The 26,671-nt window shown below is 45.3% G+C and overlaps 1 protein-coding gene across 1 annotated transcript in view; it reads left to right on the top strand.

Annotated features, from left to right (window-relative positions):
• The window catches only part of PRPSAP1 (phosphoribosyl pyrophosphate synthetase associated protein 1), a 785,329-nt gene that overhangs the window by 198,138 nt on the left and 560,520 nt on the right, over positions 1-26,671 (top strand). The gene's annotated exons all lie outside the window — the stretch shown is intronic.

Genomic DNA, 26,671 nt, shown 5'->3' on the forward strand with positions numbered 1-26,671 from the left:
CTATTCAAACTACCCCTGCTGCCCAAACCCTAACAACAGATGCATCAGACTATGCATGGGGAGCTCACCTGGCAGGGAAGTGCATTCAGGGCAAATGGAACCCAAGTCAAATGCACCTGCATATCATTCAAAAAGAAATGTTAGCTGTACAGAATGCTCTGACAGCCTTCAAGGACCACATTCCTCCAGGACAACTAATGGTAAAGACGGACAACACCACTGTTATGTGGTACATAAACAAGCAGGGGGGTACACATTCTTACCCCCCTGCAGACTAGCCATGGCATTGTGGACCACGGCCTTGAGCTACCAAGTGCATCTACAAGCTCAATTCCTGCCAGGGAAATTAAATACACTGGCAGACGGACTAAGCAGAAACCTCATGGACCCACACAAGTGGAAACTGGAACCGAGGATTTTCAACATGTTGACAAGCAAATGGGGGAGCCCAGATATAGACCTGTTTGACTCCCCGTAGAACTATCAACTGGACAAATTTTGCATAAGGACTCCCCACAAACAAGCTTGGAAAGTGGATGTTCTGTCCTTCAGCTGGAAAAACCTATCAGTTTATGCCTTCCCTCCTCTGCCTCTGCTCTCCAAAGTACTACTAAAGATCAAACAGGACAAACCAAGGACGATTTTGATTTCACCAGACTGGCCACGCCCACACTGGTACCCCCTCTTGCGCAGTGTGTCACGGTTGGCCCCATGACACCTGCCTCAGACTCCTTTCCTGTTGTCTCAGCAGGAGAATCAGATTCTGCACCCTCAGCTTCAAACACTGAATCTAGCAGCCTGGCCAATTACCTAATCTCTCCTTTACCATCCTTCAGTAAACCAGTGATGGATGTCATTTTAGAGGCAAGGAGGCCTAGTACTAGAAAATCTTATGTTGAAAAATGGAAAAGATTCTGTGCCTGGAACCAGTCTCAAGGGATGAGCACAGCAGCGCCCAGTTTACCTCAGATTTTACAATACTTAACTGAGATGCTTCACAAGGCCCTGTCTTTCACCTCCATCAAAATTCATGCCTCAGCCATTTCAGCCCATTATAACACAGAACCTCTCCTCTTCTCTCATCTACTGCTCTGGCAGTTCCTCAGAGGGGCCAAAAATTTAAGACCACCCAGGGGAGCTCAAACCCCAGCCTGGGACCTTAATTTTGTCTTGGCGAAACTCACTCTTCCTCCTTTCAAGCCAGCTGCTACTGCTGATTTAAAATTTCTTTCTTGGAAAACAGCTTTCCTTTTAGCAATCACTTCAGCAAGAAGGGTATCTGAATTACAGGCCCTTATGGCAATGGAGCCTTTCGTAATCTTTCATGCAGACAGGGTGTCCCTCAGAACCAATCCATCCTTCATGCCCAAGGTGGTATCCAGTGTGGCTCTTAATCAGTCCATTCATTTGCCTACCTTCTTTCCTAATCCACAGAACAAAGGGGAAAGGGTACTGCACTCCTCAGATGTGCACAGACAACTTCGATTCTACTTGGACAGGACTAAACCTCAAAGGAAATCTGAACAACTGCTGGTGGCATTTGCTGCAGGGGCAGAGGGATAGGCTATTTCAAAGCAAACCATTTCTAAATGGATAGGCCATTGCATTCATTTATGCATGGAAAACCTATCCCACAAGGGATCAGACCCCACTCAACCAGGGCTGCATCTACCTCTACAGCCTTTCTCAGAGGTGTCCCTACCAGGGACATCCTAGAAGCTGCTGCCTGGAGTTCTGTACATACTTTCACCAAGCATTATCATTTGCCAATTTTCTCTAAATCCAGAGCTGGCTTTGCCACTGCAGTCTTGCAGGGCCTTCTGGCTGGTCCTAATGCTATCTTAAATTCCTCCTCTCAACCTTAGCTTTGGGAATCTACCCAAATGTGATGACTGCAACAGTGAAACATGAAGAACATAGTACAGTTGTGTACACTTACCATAAATGTAGATGTTCGAGTGTATTCACTATTCCAGTCCTGGTTACCCTCCCTCCAGCCCCCTATCTTCTTTTGGCTGTACTTCTACTTTCCTTTATTATGCTTAAAAGCTTTTTGGTGTATTTGCTTTTTTGTTGGAGGTATATCCTTGTATATTTATATATTTATTGCTTCCCATTAGGGGCGCACTTGACATCTGGGGCAAGAAAAACTGATGTAATGGTGTCGGCTGCATGTTTTATACTCCTGACGACCTGACATCACGGAAGAAGAGACAGCAACCGATGCAGGACCCAAGACTTTGTTAATCAGGCCGACTCAGGGCTACTGCAAGCAGATAACCCAAATGTGATGACTGCAACAGTGAATACACTCGAACATCTACATTTATGGTAATTGTACACAACTGTACTTTATCTCTTTCCTTATCTCAGCTGTGGCCACACTTATTTATCCTTTTTGATGTCTTACCCTGTTGGAAAGGTGCAACCAGAATAGCTGTTCAGAAGCCGTTATGAAAATGTTCACCATGATCCCCAATGTAATTGCCTAGAACTGGAAGTAGAGGAAAACGCATTTCTATCCAGTGTTGGGATGCCATGAGGCTTTGGAAGTGGGCAGTATTGTCTTGTCCCTTTTCTTTAGCAATTACAGAGGCCCACCCATATATTATTTAGGGTTATTTGTGGTTCCAGTGTAGAGCAAGGCCATCAGGCCAGTACTAGGTCTCGGTTTCTTAAACTAGCTCATATTCAAAAGTTCAGGATGGTCACTGTGCAGTCCATTCATCTTCACTTATCAGGAGACTGGGTATGCTGTTCTGACCTCAAGGATGCCTGCCTTCTTGCACATCAGAATTGCCAAGAACTCTAGGAGGTTTCTGAACTTGAAGAGTGGCATTATTCACTTACAGTTCTAGGCAGTTACACTGGTGTCATCATAGCTTCCAGTGTGCTCAGTAAGTGCATGTCCACAGTGACAGCTCAGTGGACACTTTTAGGGACAATGATATTCCCTTACTTAGGTGTTTTACTATGAATCCCTACCTAGGAATAAGGATAGTCCTCCTGACATTGCAGACCTTTCAGATGTCTCTCTCAAAGTGTGATTGCTGTCCACTACAGCAGCATGTCTGTGTTATGGTATATCAACAAGCAGAGGAAAATGCATTCCTACCCAATGCTGGGATGCCATGAGGCTTTGGAAGTGGACAGTATTGTCTTGTTCATTTTCTTTAGCAATGTGTATTCCTAGTCAGGCCAACTATCTGTCAGACAGGCTTATCCACTGTGTGCTCCTCTCTAAGCGTAGGGCCAAGCACACTTTTTTTCCCCTTCTTTGGAGCAAGCCTTGCCATAATGTTTGTTGCTCCAACCATTACTAAGTGCAAAAGCTGTTTCTCCTTTATCCCTCTATAAGGACAGATGGCCCAGGGATGCTGTATAACACTGATACACACCAGGACTCCTCTGTGCTTTTCCAGTATTTTACCTTGTTCTGGACTTCTTGAAGAAAGCCATGCAGTGCAAAGCCAGGGTCACCCTTCTAGCCCAGTTTTAGCCCTGATATGCTTGCTTATCCCTGCTTTGGCCTCACTTCTTGGAGAAACATGTCTGTCTGAAACCATTGAGGACCATTCTGACCCCAAACATCTGACCAGCCTCACCAGGACTTTCACTGCTTTTGACCAAGCATGTAATTAATGCTTGCATAGGGCTGTCTGGCTCCTTACATCTCCTCAGTAAGAGAACATGAGACATGCATGATGATTTCACACCAAAGGAAAACCAGTATCATCTTGATTAACTAAGCTGAGTTGTAAGAGTAAGTGGACAAGATTTTCCTTTTGTGCAACTTTACAGATCCAGTTCGTGCTGTGTCATATATTTGATACTAACCTTGGATATTTCTCCTCAAGTGTGAATTTTAGCCGCTATTTCCAAATTCCTCCAGAGCCTAAATAATTCTTCACTAGCCTCCTTAAAAGTATACCATACCTTTGTTAAACCATAATTTTTCATGATAGGTAGTCCATCTCACCCTTCATTTTTACTGATGTAATGATGAACATCTTTAGTGCTCAGAGCTTGCAACTCAGAAAACCTTCCTGCTGAAGTCAATGCTGCTGAAAATAAATTTTTCTATGTTAAGAATTTCAGGTCTGCTTTAGAAGCAAGATAATAAAAGGTACAGTTAACTTTTCTAACATAAAATTAAAATCTCAACGGTAGGTTCTGTACTGTGATTTTTAAAAAGAAGTTGTGTACTCACCATAATGTTCCATTTTGGTAGTCCATCTCATCTTTCATTTTTACATATGGGATCGGCCGATTTTCAAGCTCGAAGACTTCTGGTTGGCTCGTGGCTAAGCAGGCATCCCATGGTGCACCAGTGCAATCCCCAAATCTCGTTTGTCGCGCCGACAAGTTCAGATGTGCTTCTCTTGGCTCTGGCTAAGTTTTTGCATTTTTCATTAACTAGTGGTTTTTTTTTTGCATACTTACTAAAAATATACATATATAGGGCTTTATCTTAATTGTCTTGTGGTCTTGTGTGACCGTAGTAGTAGTATCCTGTCTACCAGTAGTTAGGCGCAGTTGCGCTTTTTGCCTAAATCATTAGTTTTGGCGGTTTCACCTTTTTCCTGTTGTCTACTGGAAAGTATACATATAGGGTTTACCTTAATTGCCTTGTAGTCTTGCATGACCAGTAGTAGCAGTCTTCTGGGTATCAGTAGTTAGGCGCAGTTGCGATTTATTGTCTAGATAGTTAGTTTTGGTGGTTTCGCCGTTCTTAATCAGTAGGGGCTCCTATTGATTACTTTCCTGTCAATCGATTATTGTTGACTGGTGGTCTTTAGCGGGGACCCGCTAAAGTCTTAATCACTTTACAGTTGCAAATTTTTCTCCTAGCTTTTGAGCGTTTGTGTGTGTGTTGTGGTATACTTGGTCTGTTTGAATTAGAAGACCTAGTTCTTTACAGGGCTAGGCCCATTTAACTTAGAGGACCTAGTCCTCATGTTTCTACTCCACTGTATTTTTATTTGAAAATATTTCCTGTGTGACTGAATATCTGTCTGTTGTTTAGTAAGTAGGCCCGTTTAACTTAGAGGACCTAGTCCTTGTGTAATTCTTCTGCAGGGCTAGGCCCGTTTTAGTTAGAGGACCTAGTCCTCAGTCATTCTCTTTCTCTTTTCTCCTCTGGTTGTTTGTATGTTGCAATGTCTAAGGATAGCAAGGAGCACAAACCCTCTGGTTTTAAAAAGTTTAAGAAGTGCTCCCAGAAAATGTCTTTGACGGATGGCCACAGTAGCTGTGTCTACTGCTTGGGAGCCATGCATTTGCAAGAATCATGTTTGTTCTGTCATGCTTTCTCTCCTAGAGCGTTGAAGGAGAGAAAGAACAAACTGATACTCAGGGGTCTTCTGAAGCCAACCTTCGAGGAAGCTTTATCTGGTTCTTCAGCTTCTTCGTCCAAGTCTTCAAAGTCAAGATCTGACTCAAAATCAAAAGGTTCAAAAAGGCCTTCTCCAGCACCAGCTGGTGTTTCAGAGCCGCCTGCCAAATTAACAAAGTCTGCCTCTTCGACTCCTTAGTCTTCGGAGCCGAAGGAGAGCACCATGGTTTCAGAGTCGGTCACAGGTGCTTCGGTGCCGACTGCTGAACCCTTGGAAATAGTTGACTGTGCTTCTCGGAGCTGGTCTGTAGAGTCCCTACCGGTCTCCTTGATGGTCAAATCTCCAGTGCCTGCTAGGTCGAGATCCCCAACTGTATCTTCTAGATCTTCCAGGAGTCTTTCGGAAGAAGATGTGGAGAGGGTAGTACTGAGACCCCTGAAGTCGTCTGCCCTGCCTAAATTTTTGTTGGCTCCGACCCAATCGGCTCTGGAGCCACTCGAACCAGTCTTGTCCTCCTCCGTGATTCCTCCTCCAAGCCATGTTGGTTTTTCGGAGCCGGAGTGCTTGTTACCAACGGAAGAACCCTCGGTTCCAGCTCCCCATGCTGTTGGATTGGAGCAGAGTTCGGCTCCGACAAGCTCGGCTCTGTCCGTCGTGTCCAGGGACCGAAGCTCTTCTGTTGGCTCCAGGGGAGGGTTTGAATCGATCTTCATCTGCCTTCCTCTCGGTGCTTTCGCCAGGGTGAGCTCATACCCTGCATCTTTCTCGGAGCCGATGGCTCGAGCTCCAGCACCGTCCTTTGTCTCTTCGGAGGGGGGAATGGTGTTCGGAGCCGGAGAGGTCTGCTTTTGAGGTGATGAGGAGTGTGCTGTCACAATCTACAGCCCCTGCCAGTGGTACAAGCACTCTCCCCCCCCAGGGCTCCCACTTCAGTCTCAGTACCTACTCTCTCCGGAGACAGCAGAGACCCACAGCCTCAGGAGCCACCAGCTGGTGGTCCCCACTCTTCCGGGGCCTCTCCAGAAGGTCCTTTCGAGGAGCCCCCTCAGAAGAGAGTATGCAAGAGGAAGCATATTGACTCCCAGGATGAGTCTCTGACATCGGATACTGACCTCGATGAGTCGGAGGGGCCCCCTAAGGTGTCCTCTGATGATGTCTCCTTTGTGGACATTCTAGAGATCCTTAAACAGAGTTGCGACTGGCCCACTGTCAACCCTTCTGATGAGGAGTCTGTGTACCTGAAGGCTTTCGGGTCTCAACCCTCTGCCTCTTGGGGGTGTCCACCTTTCGACAAGCTAATGGATCTGATTAGTCAGAAGGTGTGGGATACTCCCGATGCCGTGGAGCCAGTCCCTAGAAGACCAAATAAGTTCCTGTCTGCCCCTCCTGGAAAAGAATTCTTGTCTAAGGGCATTCCCGTAGATGCCATGGTGGTGGTGGCAGCCACGAAGAAGAAGTTGGCGGAGACTTCTTCTTCTGTTCATCTGACAAACAAGGAGTCTCGACAGATGGACAGATTTGGGAAGCATGTATTTAGTTCAGCGGCTTTTACACTTCGATCTCTGAACTGTCTTACCCATTTCATGAGGTTGCAGAGGGATCTCCTCAAGAAGTTAGGAGATTCCATACAGGGTGCTTGTCTTGAGGGAGTCCCTGATAGGATCTCTGCTCAGTTTTCCACCTTAAATTCGGTAGTTAACTCCACTATGCGGCTTATCTCTCATGCGGCTGATGGAGCGAGTAGAGCAGCGGGTTCAGGAGTTGCCCTTAGGCGCCACTCCTGGATGCGCTTGTGTAACTTTGCAGAGCCTTTCAAGTCCACCTTCACCAACACCCCATTTGATGGTTCCTCCTTGTTTGGTTCCAAGGTGAAAGAAACACTCATTTGGTGTGAACAGGAAGGAAAGACTCTCTGTGCCGTGGGAGTCCGTTTTACCGTCCCCTCTCGACCATATCCCAAAGGTCAAAGGGGAGGTAAGATGTGGTTCAAAAAGTCCCAGAGGGCCTTTCCGGACACACAGAGTGAATCCTCCTTCAGAGGCAGAGGAGGAGGAAGTGGTAGACGTCGCCCTAGAGGCAGGGGCAGTCTGCAATACCAGCAAGGTCGTGGTTCCTTTCGAGGGCGGTCTTATCAGCGCTCCTGATGTGGGCCTGACTGCATTTCTCTGGGGCAAGTCGGGGGTTGCTTCTCTTTGTATTCAGAAGCCTGGCTAAATATAACCCAAGACAAGTGGGTACAAAGAGTTGTTACCAGAGGCTATATCATACCTTTTTCTCTTCCACCGTTTGTTCCCAAGAAGATCCCTGTGATTGGGTGGAACATCTGGGATCAGGCAACTTTGGAGATCAACAAGTTACTCTCAAAAAGAGTCATCCAGCCCGTCCCAGCAGACCAGACAGGATCCGGAACATACTCCAGATTATTTTTAGTCCCAAAATGAACCGGAGACTGGAGGCCAATATTGGACCTCAGCAGATTAAACAAATCCGTGAAAAAGGACAAGTTTCGGATGGTCACACTGCAGTCGATACTCCCGTTGTTAGGGAAAGACTATTGGATGTGCTCTCTGGATCTCCAAGACGCCTACTACCATAAAAAAATGGACAAGGTGTCAAGGAGGTATCTGTGCTTCCGGCTGGGAGCCAGCCATTATCAGTTTCGTGCTCTACCCTTTGGTCTTACCACAGCCCCCAGGGTGTTCACCAAATGCATGGCAGTAGTGACAGCTCACCTGAGACGTCAGGGATTCCAGGTGTTTCCGTATTTGGACGACTGGCTCCTGACCGCCCCCACCAGGCATCTACTTCCCCAAAACAGGGACGCCACCATCCAGCTTTGTGCTCAACTAGGGATTTCCATAAATTAGGAAAAATCTGCATTACTGCCCTCGTAATCTGTGAATTTTATAGGCGCAGATGTAGACACAGTGGATATGACAGTTCGTCTTCCCGCCAAAAGAGCACAAAACCTCATCTCACAAGTTCAGCTTCTTTTTCCTCTTCGGAAGGTCAAAGCAAAATGTATTCTTCAACCTCTTGGAACGATGGCCTCAACCATTCTGTTAATACCTTTATCCAGGTTGCACATGAGAATCCTTCAATGGCTCCTGTTCTCCCAGTGGTCGTTCCAATATCTACCTCTGAATCACCCTATTCTGCTGACGGAAGCATGCAAAAAGGACCTTCGTTGGTGGATAGCCCCCAACAACTTGTTCACAGGAGCTCCCTTTGTGCCTTCCCAACCCGTTGCCACTGTGACCACGGATGCCTCCCAGGTTGGGTGGGTGAAGGGCATTATCTTGGCAGGACTGTCCACGGCGCATGGCAAGAACACGAAAAAGCAAGGAACTCGAAAAAGCGACTACCTTCTGGATTTAAGTATCTTTGCTTTCTTTTCTCTGAAAATAGCTTCTGCTGCTTACTTTGAACTAGCCTGAACTGTTTTTTTACTGATTACTGCATTTATTTTAAAATCTGCACTTAAAGTTACATTTAGTCGAAAGTTTGCTTGTTTGTTTGTTTAATTGAACTGTGGAGGCTGCCCACTAAAGTGTGCTAGCCTGTGTAACTAATTTATCACTGTCTCTGCATTTTCTGTGTATTTCTGCAAAAAAAACAAAAAATAATCCTTGTTTTCCCACCTTTCTCGACTAGTTTAGACCAGTATACAGGCATTGCTGTATTCTGGGCTGTGGTGTATTTCCTGTGTTGTCCATTACCTTACTTGGATAGAAGGAAGTTTCTTTGCTCACCAGTGGGAGTGGGGAGCCTTGAGCAGCCTACCTGTCCTTGGGGGAAGTGACCTCAGCACAAGAAGCTGTTAGTAATTGGTTGTTTGGGACCATTCCTAGCTCTTTTGTAGTTCACTGCTTAAAATCTGCCTCTGGGCATTTTTTTCTGGCTATACTGCTCAGACAAGCTCCACGTGGGTTTACAGAGTGGTCCTAGCAGCAAGGAACTCGAAAAAGCGACTACCTTCTGGATTTAAGTATCTTTGCTTTTTTTTCACTGAAAATAGCTTCTGCTGCTTACTTTGAACTAGCCTGAACTGTTTTTACTGATTACTGCATTTATTTTAAAATCTGCACTTAAAGTTACATTTAGTCGAATTTAGTCGAAAGTTTGCTTGTTTGTTTGTTTAATTGAACTGTGGAGGCTGCCCACTAAAGTGTGCTAGCCTGTGTAACTAATTTATTACTGTCTCTGCATTTTCTGTGTATTTCCGCAAAAAAAACAAAAAAAGCAAAAAAATAATCCTTGTTTTCTCGCCTTTCTCGACTAGTTTAGACCAATATACAGGCATTGCTGTATTCTGGGCTGTGGTGTAGTTCCTGTGTTGTCCATTACCTTACTTGGATAGAAGGAAGTTTCTTTGCTCACCAGTGGGAGTGGGGAGCCTTGAGCAGCCTACCTGTCCTTGGGGGAAGTGACCTCAGCACAAGAAGCTGTTAGTAATTGGTTGTTTGGGACCATTCCTAGCTCTTTTGTAGTTCACTGCTTAAAATCCGCCTTTGCACGGCTTTGCGCGGTCGTGCGCATAGGGTTAAACAAGGTTATCTGCTCTTCAATTTTTCCCTTAGAACTGTTCTACTTGCAATCTAAACAGCCTATACTCTATCTGAAAAGCTCAGCACTTGCTCTTAAAGCATTTTGTATACAGATAAAGCACTCTTAAACAAACAAAAGTACTTCATTCACCTAAATTCTGTTGAGTACCCATTTCCCTATAGGTCCTTTCTGACTCAGTTACACAGCAATCTTTTTCACTATTTCTAGCATGTCGAAGGGTCAGTTGCTGGCGCCCTCTCCTATTCAGCTGGTGAATCTGGGAATCTTGAGGCAATGTTACAATTGCCTCATGTACACAGACAACCCTCTCCTCCTCCCAACAAATACAAATATATGCGAGAGATGCAACTATATAGCCAAACTGGAGGCTGAGCTCTCTCAATTCAGTACTGGCAAGACCAGTCAGGAGGAGAAGGTAACCATGCACACCACAAACCCAGTCTCACATAGAACTATCACAACTGCAAAACAAACACATAAACACACAAAAACATACTCGGAGGCGCTGATTAAAAATCTACCAAAACAACAGAGGCCTCCAAAGCAGACACCCAAGCAACCACCACCTCAAGACATAGCACATGCAACACATAGTTCACAAAGTCAGTGTGCTAAACAGTCACAGCCCTTAAGGCCAAACAACATGCCAGACACACTTGTAATAGGTGACTCCGTAGTCAGGCACACTGACGTCCCGCTCACCAGACTGAACAAGGAGAGGGTCACAGTAAGCTGCCTGTCGGGAGCTAGAATCTGCCACATAACACAAGCACTCAGGTCACTCCATAGCAAGTACAAATAGGACTCAGTCATTGTACATGCCGATGTGAACGACCTGAGACGTACCTCCCTGGACTACATGAAAAGAGACATAGAGGAGCTCTCTGATTATGTAGCCCAGGCCGGTATGACCCTGAGCAGCATCTTACCCTCACCAAGAATGATGCCACAGTACAAAGACAAAATGATCAGTTTTAACAATTGGCTTAATTACTGGTGTCATTCTAAGGGGATCCAGTGTCTGTCTGCTTGGGATGACATGCTTGACAAGCCACACTGCTTTGCAAGGGATGGCTTGCACCTGTCACCCCTGGGCTTCTGGATATTGGCCAAGGCTCTTGCCACCCCCATAGTGCCTTTTTTAGGCAAGGCTCAAATGATAAACCTACCTCCCTAGAAAACACAAGTGGAAAAAAACTAAGGGTAATGCTGCTCAGTGCCAGAAGTCTAAACCTCAAGATGCAGCCTCGAAGCCCTCCTCAGTATGGAGAACATCGATGTCTGTGCAGTGACTGAAACCTGGTTCAAGGCTCCTGAGAGCACCCTAGCACTATCAGGTTTTACCTCATATCATGCTTTCCGGCCCCAAAACTTGGACGAACCACAAAGGAGGGAGTATCCATTTTCATCAAAGATACCCACACCTCCAGGTTAGTGGCAGCGCGAAGCATCGGAGACTATCCAGGTGCAACTAACCATAGGCAAAACTGCCTTACAGTTTGTAGCATGCTACAGACCACCCTCTCAAACTCAGGAACCCCACACAGCCTTCCTGAAGACACTGGAGAGTATGAATGTCTCTCCAAATACCTTCATTTTGGGAGACTTCAACTACCCAAACATAGACTGGGAACATTACTCAAGCCCCAACACCTAGCCCAAAGGTTCCTAGAATTCATAAACTCAAATGCAATGGAACAACTAGTCACCATTCCCACAAGAGGAGACAATATACTAGACCTGATCATCACAAACATGGGGACAAAATGCTCCACACCGGAAGTACATCCCTCTTTGGTAAGATCAGACCATAAATTAATCTCACTGGAAATCAACATCCCCCCCCCACCCCCTGCACAAAAGGCCACAGTGAAGAACTTCTCAAAGCAAACTTCACACTTCTTAAGACTGAAGTGGTATCTTTCAAGGCCCCTGGGCCAGTGGAAACCACAACCCACACTGCTGAATCCTTTGCAAATGCCTTCTATGGGCACCTTCAAGAATGCATGGATCATGCAATCCCAGATAAAACCAAGACCCATTCCCCCAAAGGCAGGCGCCCGGTCTGGTGGACCCCAGCCATAAACAAACTTTACAACAGGAGGAGGAAGCTACTACATGACAGAGCAAAATCCCTAAAAGGGAAGGCATCTCTGATCAGCACTAGCAAAAAACTACGATCACTCATAAAATCATCCAAGGCCAACTTTGAGAGAAAAATCGCAAAAGACACAAGACAATCACAAGGCCTTCTTTAGCTATGTTAGAAACCTGGGTGGAAACTCCCAGATATGCTCAGAGTTAGTCCAAAATGACACAAAATACACTGAACCCACTGACATTGCCAACATTCTGGCAGACAGGTTCAGTGCAAATTTCTCCCCCCCCCCAAAGGAGAAATAACTATCCCAGCAGAGTGTAGCCTCCCTAACATCTCAGATGCCCAGGTGAGAGCAGCCCTCTCTAAAGCTAAAAACACAGCATCAATGGGACCGGATGGTGTCCCGGGCTGTGTGCTACATGAACCCCAAGAGGAACTAAACCCACACATAAGGCTGCTGTTTAATCTTAGCCTTACTACAGGATACGTAGCCAAAGAGTGGCGTATGGCAACAGTGGTCCCACTTCACAAAGGCAGTGCTTCTACGGACCCTGAAATTACCGCCCCATAAGCTTGACGAGCCTGGTCTGCAAAGCTATGGAGAGGATCATTATGGAACTCATAAACAAAGACATTGGGGACCTACAGACATTGGATCCTACCCAATTTGGCTTTGTCAAGGGCAGATCCTGCCTTTTGAACTTGGTCGACTTTTTTGAAACAGTCACTAAGGCCATTGATGAGGGTAAGGCAGTTCACACAGCCTACCTTGACCTTGCAAAAGCCTTTGACACAATACCCCACTCGGGCATCATAGTCAAACTCACCAGCTTAAATGTAAACCCATATGTCACAAGATGGGTTGCAAACTGGCTCAAGGACAGAACCCACAGGGTCAGAGTTGCTGGAGCTATGTCAGACTCTAAGCCAGTCACAAGCGGTGTCCCACAGGGCTCAGTCCTGGGACCCCTCTTGTTCGGCATTTACTTTTCCGAGGTACAGGCAAACATAGGAGGATTGTGGCTGACAAAGTTCGCAGATGACTGCAAACTGGGCGCCATAATTGATACTCCAGCGGACACAAACATCCTTCAGAGAGGCCTCATAGAAACGGATAATTGGTGCCAGAGCCATGGCCTTAAGCTGAGCCAAAAATGTATAGTCATACCCTTTGGGAAAAACAAGGTACCGACAAATTACCACATAGGCGGTAATCCATTAAGTACGGAAGATGTAATCAGGGACCTAGGGACCCAGGTTGACAGAAACCTCTCATTTGACACTCACATTGCCAAAGTGGTTAGGAAGACCTTCTATATTGCCCACCTTATCATGAAGGGTTTCACATCTAGATCAAGAGAGGTCATTGTGCCCCTGTACTCTTCTCTTATCAGGCCAATGATAGAGTACAATGCCCCATTTGGGATGCATCTCACCCGACACCTGCAGCAGTTGGAAAGACCCCAAAAGTTCCTCACCAAGAGGATAAAGGGTCTTAAACATATGTCATATGCTGCCCGACTGAAAAAACTCCAGCTCTATTCAGTCGCATACCGCCTACTCAGAGGTGATCTGTGCCTGACGTACAAGGCCATGTCCAATCCTGAATTAATGGACATGCTCCACCTCAGAAAATCCAAATCCATCAGAGCCACGAGAACAAGTGACTTAAACCTCAACACAGAAATAAGTAGAACGTGCTGGAGGGACAGATTCATAACCCAGAGGCTCCCTACACTCTGGAACAGAATCCCAGTCCATGTTAGGCAGAGCCCCTCACTGACTCTATTCAAGAGAAATCTCAACGAGTGGATGGGAGATCGTAGATTTACCCCGGGGGTCATCTCTGTGTCACTACTAGACAGAGGCATAGTAAACTAAACCCTAAAAGGGCATAGTATTCTCATCCTAAGGGGTGGTGTAAGCCACATACACTCTGGCTAGGCTTATAAATGCCCTAGGGCAGATAGCCTAGTACGAACCTATGAACCTATCTGCATATCAGCGTTCTGGAGATGAGAGCAATGCTTCTGGTGTTGCAAGCACTTCAAGACCTTCTTCCTCCAGGGACGATTGCGATACAATCGGACATGTCGGTTGTGTGGTATATCAACCAACAGGGCAGTACCAGATCTTACCCACACTGTCGAGAGGCCATGCGAGTTTAGGAATGGGCAATTTCTTCCCAGCACTTTCTAGTGGCAACGCACATTCCGGAGACAACCAACGTGATAGCCGACAAGGTGAGCCAGACAATCTTGCTGCCCCACGAGTGGTCTCTGAAACGGGAAATAGTGGAACAGATTTTCCGAAAATGGGGACAACCTTGCTGCGACCTTTTTGCCAGTCCAGTCAATGCCAAGTGCAGCAGTTATTTTTCCTTAATTTCCCCTCCGGGGGGAAGCTCCCAGAGATGCTCTGGTCCATGATTGGCCCACGGGACTTCTCTAAGCCTTTCCTCCATTCCCTCATCCCCAAAGTGATACAGAAAGCCAACCGACTGGGAAGCAAGTTAATCTTCATTGCTTCTTACTGGCCTCGTCAGGTCTGGTTCCCCTTCCTTGAGCCTCTTCTCCTGGACGATCCTTGGATCCTGGACCCAGTTCCAGATCTATTGACCCACATGTCGAGTTCGCTACACCCCTCTCTCCAAACCCTCAAATTGACAGCTTGGCTGCTCCAGTTCCATCTCTAGTCAGGCTTCATGATGTTTCGTCATCAGTGTCCCATATTCTTTTATCCTCGTATAAACCATCAACCAGAAGGCTGTATGACAGTAAATGGAAAAGGTTCTCTATTTGGGCACAGAAAATGAAAGATCCTTACACCACTCCCGTTCCTGTGATTCTGGAATTCCTTTCTGAGCTTTTTCAGCAGGGATCTGCCGCAGCCACCATCAAAGTACAATTGGCGGCTATCTCACATTTTTATTTGGGATCTCCAAATGTCAACCTTATGTCTCATAAGTTATGCAAAACTTTCTTGAGAGGAGCCACTTTACTGAGACCACCATTACAGGAACCTATGGCTTCTTGGGACTTAAATTTTGTGTTGTCCAAACCAACATCCTCTCCCTTTGAACAGTCTCATTCAGCTTCCTTAAAGTATTTGTCTTGGAAGACTGTGTTCTTAGTAGCTATTACATCAGCCAGACGTGTTTCTGAGCTACATACCCAGTCTATTGAGCCACCTTATTTAGTCTTTCATAAAGACAGGGTTTCTTTACGTACCAATCCTTCGTTTGTTCCCAAAGTTTGTTCTTCTGCCACATTGAACCAGTCCATTGAGCTTCCAGATGTTCTTCGTGTTTCACTGTTGCAGTCATTACATTTGGGGTAATCTGCTGGCAGGTTGCCTTCAGTCGGCCTGAATAACAAAGTCTTGGGTCCTGCATCGGTTGCTGTCTCCTCTTCCATGACGTCAGGTCATCAGGGGTATAAAACATGCAGCCAACGCCATTTTAATCGGTCTTTCTTGCCGCACGGTGCCCGAAGCAGAAGCAGTTTGCAAGTGCCCGTCGCCCGACTCCTGAAATGTTCGTATTCGAGTTTCAGAACCAAAGTCTTAAAACTAAAGCTAAGTACCCTGTTAGGGAAACTTTTTCTTGCTCCTTACCGATGTCAGTAAAAGTTAATAATTGCATTACTTGTGGGAAGCAAATACCTCATAAGGATTTTCATTTGCACTGTATTCCTTGCCTATCTGCGGTGGTGGTGCTGCGGTAGCGTTGTCGCCTCACAGTAAGACGCTGTCCGGTTCGATTCTCAGCTAGTGAGTCTTCTGAGTGGAGACATGCGTGAATGGGCATACCTTCGTTGAAGGTTGTGCGTCAGGGATGCTAACTCGGCACGTAAAAATCTGCTGCCAATCATTAGCAGACCGGAGTTCCGCTGTGGCGACCCCTAACCGGGAAAAGCCGAAAGACACAACAACTGTATTCCTTGCCTAGGCCCTGATCATAACGTGCCTTGCTGTTGGTTTTGTGCTAAATTTAACCAACGCGCTATTAAGCGTTGGTATATTTTTGCTTCTGATTATTTTGGTTCAAGATTTAACTACCCTGAAATGTCGTTGGTCAGCAGTCCGACTACTTTTGAGTCACAGGCCTCTACCGAGACCTATTTGGAGTCCGGTATGCCGCGAGATTCGCAAAGTATTGAACCCGGATGTCTCTCCCTTGGATGGGTCCGGAGCCGCTGAGCAGGCACCGGCTTCTGAGGGTGTTTTCAGGCCTCAACATTTTTACATTAAACCGACACCAGCAACAAAAACAAGGTCCAAAGATACATCAGTGTCTAAAAAACTGACGCATGAGCCACGTGCTCAGGCCCCTATGCCTAAAAAACAGATGATCAAAATGGCTGAGGATTTAATTACCTTGATCAGGGGTTCCCAACCCCCTCCTGCTAAGAGGCCTAGGCAAGGCACTGACTATGAATCTTCAGATCAGGTTTCCATTTCTTCTGATTCCTCTTCTGATCAGGAATTTTCTGTTCCACCCTATGAGGATTCTGATGCAGAGGAATCCATCCCATCTGCATCTCCTGAGGATTACTCTTTTGGAGAGACCTTGCATACTTTAAGGGAACATTTTCATTGGGAGAGTCAGGACTTCTCTGAATCAAAAAAGAGGCTTAGGGATTTCCTTCTTCCTCAGCATAGGCCTTTGGCAATACCACCTGTATTAGACATTGTTGATGATGTGTTCTCGGAATCAAGCATGGCTCCTGATTCCCTGCCTCCGGCTCCTAGTAAGCCAGACAGATATTACAGGGTTCCTGACTCTCACAAATTTATTTTCAAAAATCCTGCTGCTGATCCTGAAACTATTTCTCAGGGTCCCAAGGGTGTTAAGGCTTCTACAACCAAAAACCCTACCCCTTCTGATAGAGATTTCAGGGTGCTGGATAGATGGGGTAAGAAGGTTTATACGTCTGCAACCTTGGCTATCAGGGCTTTAAACTGCCAGTTTCATATGTTTAAATATCAACAGCATGTTATGGGTTTACTGAAACATTAAATGATGTTGATTTCTGAGCAGAACAGGTTGGAAAACATACTTTGCAATGTAGTTTTGATTCCTTGGAGGCCTCTTGCAGGGCCGCCTTTAATGGATCTGTGATTAAAAGGCATGACTAGCTGAAGGAGCAAAATCTGCCTGATCATGTTAAAGCTAAATTGTTGGATGCCCCTTTGCAGCATGATACTCTGTTTGGTAATAAGGCAGAAGAGGTTTTAAAGAAAATGGAAGACAAAGCTAAATCTGTGCAAACTGTAAAAGATTTCTTGCAAGTGCAGCCACCAAGGTTCAGTAGATACTGACCTACTAAAAACTGGTCCTTTCCTGTGTCCAGCAGAGCCACTCAGGGCAAACCCAGGTGCTCAAAAGGCTCCAGATATCAATCACAGGGTTCTTACAGGTCAAAGCAATGTGGTGCCTCCACCTCCAAATCTGGAGGTAACAAACCACAACCCTACAGTAAACAGTCTCAATGACTTTACTCTACCAACTCCAAGCACTTATCTTTTGGCAGCCCCCTTGGGGGGAAAACTAGCACTTCATGCTCAAAATTGGCAGTTAATTACCCAGGACAAGTGGGTATTAAACATAATATCCCAGGGGTACAGATTTCATTTCCATACCTTGCCAATTCCAAACGGATGGTCGGATCTGCCACAAAATCAGTGGGCAGAGGCCCAGAAACAAGTCATGTCCTTCATGGATATGGGGGCTATTCAACCAGTACCAGGAAAGGAAGAAGGACAAGGATTTTATTCAAGACTTTTCCTGGTACCCAGAAAAGACAATTCATGGCGTCCAATACTGGACTTATCGATTCTAAACACGTTCCTGGATATTCCAAAATTCAAAATGCTGACTTTACAACAGCTACTGCCTATGCTGGTCAAGAGTGCTTGGTTAGTAACTCTAGACTTAAGAGGCATGCCTGCATATCCCAATAAGGGAATCGTGCAGAAGATACCTCCGCTTCAAAGCAGGTTTTTTACATTACCAATTCTTTGCACTGCCCTTTGGCTTATCTACTGTGCCAAGGGTCTTTACAAAGTGCCTGGCACCAGTAATTGCATTCTGCAGACAAAGAAACATTCAAATGTTTCCTTATCTGGACGATTGTCTCATTCAAGCAGAGGACAAGGACATTCTACTTCAACATCTGGCGTTTGTAAAAAGGCTTCTAGATTGCCTAGGGTACACCATAAACGAAAAGAAATCACAACTGGTACCCTCTCAAATAATTACATTCCTGGGTGAAAGCTTGAATACAACTGCCCTGATAGCTTACCTCACGCCAGACAGACAAAGGCAACTGACAACATACTTCAAACAAATGGCAACAAAAACCCAGTTATCTGCAAGACAAATTCTGCAGGCTTTGGGGTTCATGGCATCCTGCATTCTACTAATTCCATATGCGAGACTGCATATGAGGAAACTTCAATGGTACCTAAAAAGTTTATGGAGTCAACATTCTCACAGCCTGGAAACAATGATTCCCCTCATTCCCTGCCTACAACAACAGGAGTTTCTTTGGTGGGGAGAGACATGTCACCAAAACAAGGGACTGTCATTCACTCTACCCCCTGCCACCCAAACCCTAACTACAGACACATCAGACTGTGCTGGGGGGCCCATTTGGCAGGGAGATGCATTCAGGGCAAATGGAGCCCAAACCAACTGCATCTGCATATCAACCAGAAAGAAATGCTAGCTGTTCAGAATGCTCTGACAGTCTTCAAGGACTTACTTCATCTAGGACAATTATTGATAAAGACGGACAACACCACAGTTATGTGGTACATAAACAAGCAGGGGGGTACACATTCCTACCCCCTTTGCAGACTAGCCATGGCCTTGTGGAACACAGCCTTGACTTACCGAATACATCTTCAAGCTCAATTCCTGCCAGGAAAGCAAAATACTCTGGCAGATGACCTAAGCAGAAATCTTATGGACCCACACGAATGGAAACTGGATCCACAAATCTTCAGCATGTTAACACAGAAATGGGGGAGCCCAGACATAGATCTATTTGCCTCTCCCCAAAACTATCAGTTGGACAAATTCTGCACAAGAACTCATCACAAAAAAGCATGGAAAGTGCATGCTCTATCCTGCAGCTGGAAAAAACTATCAGTCTATGCCTTTCCCCCTCTGCTTCTACTCTCCAAGGTCGTACTAAAAGTCAGACAGGAAAAAACAAAAATGATCCTAATTGCTCCAGACTGGCCTTGCCAGCACTGGTACCCACTTCTAAGGAATATGTCACACCTTCCTCTGTGGTACTTGCCTCAAACACCTCATCTACTGTCTCAGCAGAAATATCAAATTCTGCACACTCAGCTCCAAACTCTGAATCTTGCAGCATGGCTAATCAGCTAATTATTCAAACCACATCTCTCAGTAAATCTGTGATGGATGTCATTTTGGAAGCCAGAAGGCCTAGTACTAGAAAATCTTATGCTGATAAATGGAATAGATTCTGTGCTTGGAACCAAGCACAAGGAATAGACACAGCAAAGCCCAATATTCCTCAGATTGTACAATACTTAACTGGGATGCTTGACGAGGGCCTATCTTTTTCTTCAATAAAAATCCATGCCTCTGCCATGTCAGCTCATTACAACACAGAGCCTCCCCTCTTTTCTCATCCACTGCTTAAACAGTATCTCAGAGGAGCCAAAAACTTAAGACCTCCCAGGAGAGCACCAACTCCTGCATGGGAACTCAATTTTGTGCTGGAAAAACTCACCCTGCCTCCTTTTTAACAAGCAGCTACTATGGATGTAAAATTTCTATCTTGGAAGACAGCTTTTCTTTTGGCAGTCACTTCAGCAAGAAGGGTTTCAGAACTACAGGCTCTCATGGCAGTGGAGCCTTTCATCATATTTTACCCAGACAGGGTGGCCCTCAGGACCAGTCCTTCTTTTATGCCTAAGGTGGTATCCAGTGTGGCTTTTATCCGTACCATTCACCTGCCAACTTTTTTCCCAAATCCGCAGAACAAGGGGGAGCGGATTCTGCATTCGTTGGATGTACACAGACAACTAAGATTCTACTTAAACAGGACAAAATCTCTAAAGGTTTGAGCAACTGCTGGTAGCATTTGCTGCAGGATCAGAGAGGAAGGCTATATCTAAGAAGACTATTTCCAAATGGATAAGCCACTGCATTCGTTTCTGCTATTTGCACCATGGTAAACCTGTGTCCAAAGGAATCGGATCCCATTCCACCAGGGCTGCCTCTACTTCAGCAGCTTTTCTCACAGGGGTACCAACCAGAGACATTCTAGAAGCTGCTACTTGGAGCTCTGTTCATATATTCACAAAGCATTATAATTTACCTCTCTTCTCTAAATCCAGGGCAGGCTTTGCCACTGCAGTCCTGCAGGGCCTTATAGCTGCTCCTAATGCTGTTTAGTTCCATCCTCCCATCCACAGCTTTGGGATTCTACCCAAATGTAATGACTGCAACAGTGAAACACGAAGAACATAGTGCAGTTGTGTACACTTACCGTAAATGTAGATGTTCGAGTGTATTTACTGTTGCAGTCCGGGTTACCCACCCGCCATCCCCCATTCTATACCTTTTCTTTCCTTCACTATACTCAAAAAGCCTTTGTGGTGTATTTGCTTTTAGTTGAAGGTAAATTTTATGTTTCTAAGGTGCATTTATATATTTACTGTTTATTTATATATATATTTTTGCTCCCCATTTGGGGGGCACCTGACATCTTGGGCAAGAAAAACCGATTAAAATGGCGTCGGCTGCATGTTTTATACCCCTCACGACCTGATGTCATGGAAGAGGAGACAACAACCGACGCAGGACCCAAGACTTTGTTATTCAGTCTGACTGAGGGCAACCTGCCAGCAGATTACCCCGAATGTAATGACTGCAGCAGTGAATACACTCGAACATCTACATTTAAGTGTTCACAACTGTACTTTTTCTTTCCCAATCATAGCAATGCAGCTGAATATCGTTTCCACCAGTTGGATGTTCACAGACAGCTACATTTTTATTTGCAATGGACCAAAGAATTTCGGAAGTCAGACCAGTTTTTCGTTTCCTTTTCTGATTCCAGATTTGGCTTACCAGTTTCTAAGGTGACATTGTCTAACTGGATTTCGAGTTGCATAGCTTTCATCTACAGTTCGGAGGGCAGACCTTTACCCCACAGGATCAAGGCTCACTCTACCAGGTCTCTGTCTACCTCTGCAGTCTTTCAAGCCAGGGTACCAGTTGATCATATCTGTGCAGCAGCTACGTGGGCTACCTTTCACACCTTCATTACTCATTATAAGTTGGATTTGGCTTCTAGGGGTAGAGCATCCTTTGTCTCCACGGTGCTCAGGAGTGTCTTCCAATGAGCCACCCAAGAATAAGGCGCTAGGGACGCTGTCCCATATGTAAAAATGAAGGTGAGATTGGACTACCTAACATAAAGAAGTTATGTACTCACCATAATGTTCCATGTTGGTAGTCCATTTCACCCTTCATTTTTACCAACCCGCCCTCCTGCCACCATCCTGGAAGATCTGGAAGTAATACTATAAATTTCTTGGTTGGCGACCCTTTAGTATTGGTTTGTTGGTTAGGGGTTTATTTCTATTTCTACTGAGCAGCAAACAAGATCTGGGGATTGCACTGGTGCACCATGGGATACCTGCTTAGCCACGAGCCAACCAGAAGTCTTCGAGCTTGAAAATCGGCCGAGTCGGAGCCAAGGATCGGCTCCAAACCCATATGTAAAAATGAAGGATGAGATGGACTACCAAAATGGAACATTATGGTGAGTACATAACTTTTTTTAAAAATCACAGTAAAGAACCTACCATTGAGATTTTAATTTTATGTTAGAAAAGTTAACTCTACCTTTTATTATCTTGCTTCTAAAGCAGGCCTGAAATTCTTAACATGGAAATATTTATTTTCAGCAGCATTGACTTCAGCAGGAAGGTTTTTTGAGTTGCAAGCTCTGAGCACTAAAGATGTTCATCATTAGATCAGTGTTATAGTGACCTAAGTTATATGGGTTACAGCCTGCCAAGGATATGACAACTGGCCACCTTTCAAGGCTTAAGTGCACCTTCCACATTCCCTAACCACTGAACAGCTCAGGACAGATGTATGAAGTCAATGGATAGGGCACCAAACCTGAACTTAATTGCCGTCGAAGTGCACTTTTATCTCTGGGCTTTGCGTGACTGATGGTCTGCTAGAACTTCATAAATGCTGGGTAGATAAGTACCCCATTGGGGAATAGCTTATACTTTACCAGTTTTTTGAAGAAAAGATCCTGTTCATTCCATCTCCCCAATTTCAATGATAGGCCTCAAGACCACTTGTTGGATCTGAGCCTGCAAACTTGTGCTCCAGCCTCAAGTTCCTCTTTTTTTTTTCTTTCTCCCACAATGCGCAAAGCTAGTCTCCATCAGATCTCGTTTGCCAACTCAGAATCTGGACATTATCTGTTTAGCTGCGACTGTTAAGTGCTTCTTTGGTGTTTTTATTGTTAAAAACTTTTTCAGTAGTTTTTGTGCTTAGCACCATTTATTTGACATTTAAAAATGGCTTGTTTACTTATTTTTTTATTTATTTATTTTTTTAAGTAGTAGAACTCCTCTGCTTGATGACTTCATTTGACATATGATAGTAGTGCATTTTCGTAGTTCTGTCTCAGTAATTTTAGCTAGTCTTAGGGTACCTTTTCCCTTTATAGGATAGTTAGTGTGTTCTTTGCTGTTCTTGGATCCTAGTATTTTTACACGAAATGGAGGATAAGGAGAAAGGAAAGGAAAAGAGCTTTAAGAGATGCCACAAATGTGGTCACAAAACCTTCCCACAAGACAGCTATGATCTCTGTGTTTACTGTTTGGATTGGACCATTTGTCTGCTGAGTATAATATTTGCAAAGCCTTCAGTCAAAGGGCTTTATTGGATCGGTACAATAAATTGGTTACAAAAGAGCTTCTGCCTCCTGACCATGAAGCAGTCAAGTCCAGAAAGTCAGGCAGTAGGTGTTGTCCCATTGAGGAATGTGAAAAGGATCAAGATGACTTGAGAAAAAAAAAAGCTGATGATGACAGCTCGACATTGGCTCAGAAACTGACCAGGAAAACTCTCCTCCCAGTTTAGATTCAATTCCTTCTGTTTTAGCTCCAAGTTCTTCAGAGCTATACGACAAGTCCTCACACCAGCTGGCAAGCTGAACATCTTTGGAGCAGGAGATGACCCACTTATCTTCAGAGTGACCTTCATTTTTCTTACTTAGATCTTTCAAGTCCTTCAGAAGTGCTTCGGCCATAGAGCTGAACTGTATGATGAAGCATATTCTGAAGAAGAAAATAGAAATGGATGTCATCCCCCCCCCCCCCATCAAGGATGGAGCTGATATGACCTGCATTCCCTATCTTTGCTCCCTCCTTGGTCCATGTCTCAGAACCAGTGGCAGCAGAGCCGATTCTCATTCCAGTGCCTGCATCTTCAGTGTCAGCTGGGGTGCCTGCTTCGATGCCAGAGGCACTGAATCCATCCCACTTAACTCTGAGATTTTCGAACCCAGGCAGGGTATCTGTTGACTCAATGTAGAGTCCTTGGCTGTGCGTATTTGGAGCCATCTCGGACAGCTCTATTTTCAATGTTGGAGACTTCAGCCTTTGAGGCGTCTGTGCAGATCCCCTCCTTGAAATCTTCTTCCTTGTCTGGTTTAGAGTTTCCTTTGATGTGGGACACCCCTTCATTGGGACGTTCATAGGTGTATACTAGGCTAATGACCCTGGAGCCTTTACAAGCCTAGCCCATAGGATTACCCTGGCATCGTGCCACCCTACTTTAGTTCCCAGTGCCTCTGTCGAGTTGAGCCACTGGAGTGATCCCCGGGATGAATTTTCTATTTCCATCCACTCATCCAGTTTTCTCTTGAAGAGGGCTAGTGAGGTGCTCCGTTTGACATGTATGGTAAGTCTATTCCATAGCATGGGCAGTGTCTGGGTTATGAACCTGTCCCTCCAGCACTTTCTGTTGATTGTGGTAATGAGGCTGAGGTCTCTGGAGCATGTGGTGTGTAGGGATTGGGATTTCTTTAGATGTAGCATTTCTAATAGAGCTGAGTCAGACATGGTTTTGTAAGTCAAGCAGAGATTGCCTCTTAAGTAGGCGATATGAGACAGAGAATAGTTGGAGTTTTTTGAGTCTGTCCATATAGGACAAGTGTTAAGGCCTAGGATCCTCTTTGTGAGGTACTTTTGGGGCCTCTCCAGTTTAGTGAGGTACATGCCAAAAGGGGCATTGTACTGGATGATTGGTCTAACGAGGGAAGAGTAGAGGGAGACAATAACCTCTTTCTTCCTGGATGCAAAGCCCTTAGTAATGAAATGTGTCACATAGAAGGACTTTCTGACCACAATGGCAATGTGGTGGTCAAAAGAGAGGTTGCTGTCAACCTGTGTTCCCAGATCTCTTATAATGCCTTCTGTGTTCAGTGGACTACCATTGATGTGGTAATTCATGGGAACTGGGTTTTTCCCAAAGGGGATGACGACACATTTTTTGGCATTGAGCTTAAGACTGTGATTCTGACACCAGTCATTGGTCTCAGTGAGGCCTTTCTGTAGGATGTCAACATCACTTGGGGAGTTAATAATGGCTCCCAACTTGCAATCATCTGTGAAGTTTGTCAACCAGAGTCCCTTTGTGTTGACCTGGACTTCAGAGAAGTTGATACCAAACAGAAGAGGACCCAGGAACAATCCCTGTGAGACTCCACTTGTGATTGGTTGGCAGTCTGACTTGGAGTTAGCTACTTTCACACTGTGGGTTCTATCTGTGAGCCAGTTTGCAACCCACCTAGTGATATAGGGGTTGATGCCTAGCTTAGTGTGTTTTTCTATGATTCCTGAGTGGGGAATAGTATCAAAGGGCTTGGCCAGATCAAGGTAGGCTGTATGAACCACCTAGCCTTCATCCACATCTCCGGTGACTGACTCAAAGAAGTTGACCAGGTTGAGCAGACATGATCTACCCTTCACAAAACCAAACTGTGTGAGATCCAGAGTTTGGAGATTCCCTATGTCCTTGTTTAAGTGATGGTTTTTGCACAAGATAGGAGATTCTCGGACCTGACAGAGATCAGAACAGCTTTCAAGGTTATGGGGAGAATGATGAGTTCTTGGAGAGCTAAACCTTGGGTTCCTGTGGTGTTTGCTCTGCCCTCGAGCACTGCTTCATTTGCTCCTCAGTCCTCTCCTACATCACAGCTCAGAATTAAGCTTCAGGTCTCAAAAGGTCAGCTTCGATATAGTTGCATTCCCCTGAAGACTTGGGTCACTCTCCATCTTCAAGAAAGGAGATGTGTAAGAGGAGGCAGATAGACTCCCCTTCGGATTCTCTCACTTCAGACTCAGTCTCAGATGAAAGAGAGGACTCCCAGCAGTCTCCTTCAGGAGAATGTCACCTTTGGTGAAGTCTTGCAGCTATTGCATCAGAGGAGAGCTTGGCTAACCCCCCCCCCCCGGACGAGGATGTCCTATTTGAAGCTTATGGTTTGACGCCCCCAACTTATCTGATGGTTCTTCTGACAAACTTGTTTCCTTGGCTTTGTCTCTGTGGTGGTAATGGCAGAATCCTGATGCTTGTGACTCAGTCCATAGAAAACCTTATAAGATCTTGAGACCTTCCAAGGACAGACAATACTGAGCAAAAGGCCCTCTGATGGACTGCATCATTTTATCAGCCGCCACTAAAAAAACAGCTGATGAAGGACACAGCCACTGTTCATCTGCCCAACAGAGTGTCTTGGGCTATGAACAGGTTAGGGAAGCAGACATATGCTTCAGGCATCTTTGTGGTCAGGGCTGTGAACTGCGTCATACATATGAACAGATAGATTTCAGAGGGACCTGAGCTAAGCAAGAATTAGACTCTTTAAAAAGGTCAGCTGCACTGGACTCAAGGAAACAGACGGAAACCATTTTGAGCACCATGTATTATTTATCCAGTGTCTCTATGTGACTCATGCATAACACAGCTGATGGAACAGTTCAGGCAACAAGAACAAGCATGATGATGGGGCTCATTGCTTGGCTTTGCCTATGCGATTTTGTTGATATCTTCAAGGCATCCTTTACCATCATGTTAGATCCTCCTCATTTGGTTTGACTGTGAAATAATGCAGTAGTGTGAACAAGACAGTAAGATGTTTTCTGCCAACAGAGTCAGATGTAATAACCTCGAAAGATCTTGCTATCAGGACTAGAAGGGACCCAAATTATTATGGTTCTGAAATTCTAAGCACCAATCCTGCTACTCCACCTCAGACAGAGATGGACCTTTTAATGGATGCAGAACCAGGGATATTGCGGGCTGCTCTCAGACTGTCAGCAGAAATGTCCATGTAGTGCTGCCCAACTTCTCTCCCCGGCAACATTTAGAGGTGGAGGTAGTACTCCCCAGAATGGATGTCAATCACAATGGATTTCTGTGTATGAGGAGTGAAATCCAGAGGTTATTTCATTCCCTTTTCTCAGTGTCCCCCTCAAGTCACTTGGCTGTTCCTGGACATTATTTTAAACTATCACTTTACCTTTCTGGTGTTCCCTGTGCCTGTTTATATAATGGCAGAGAATTTGTTTTATTTTTCCT

The sequence above is a fragment of the Protopterus annectens genome, chromosome 4.part0, assembly GCF_019279795.1.
Source record: "Protopterus annectens isolate FY-2018-M chromosome 4.part0, PAN1.0, whole genome shotgun sequence".
In the NCBI taxonomy this organism is placed as follows: domain Eukaryota; kingdom Metazoa; phylum Chordata; order Ceratodontiformes; family Protopteridae; genus Protopterus; species Protopterus annectens.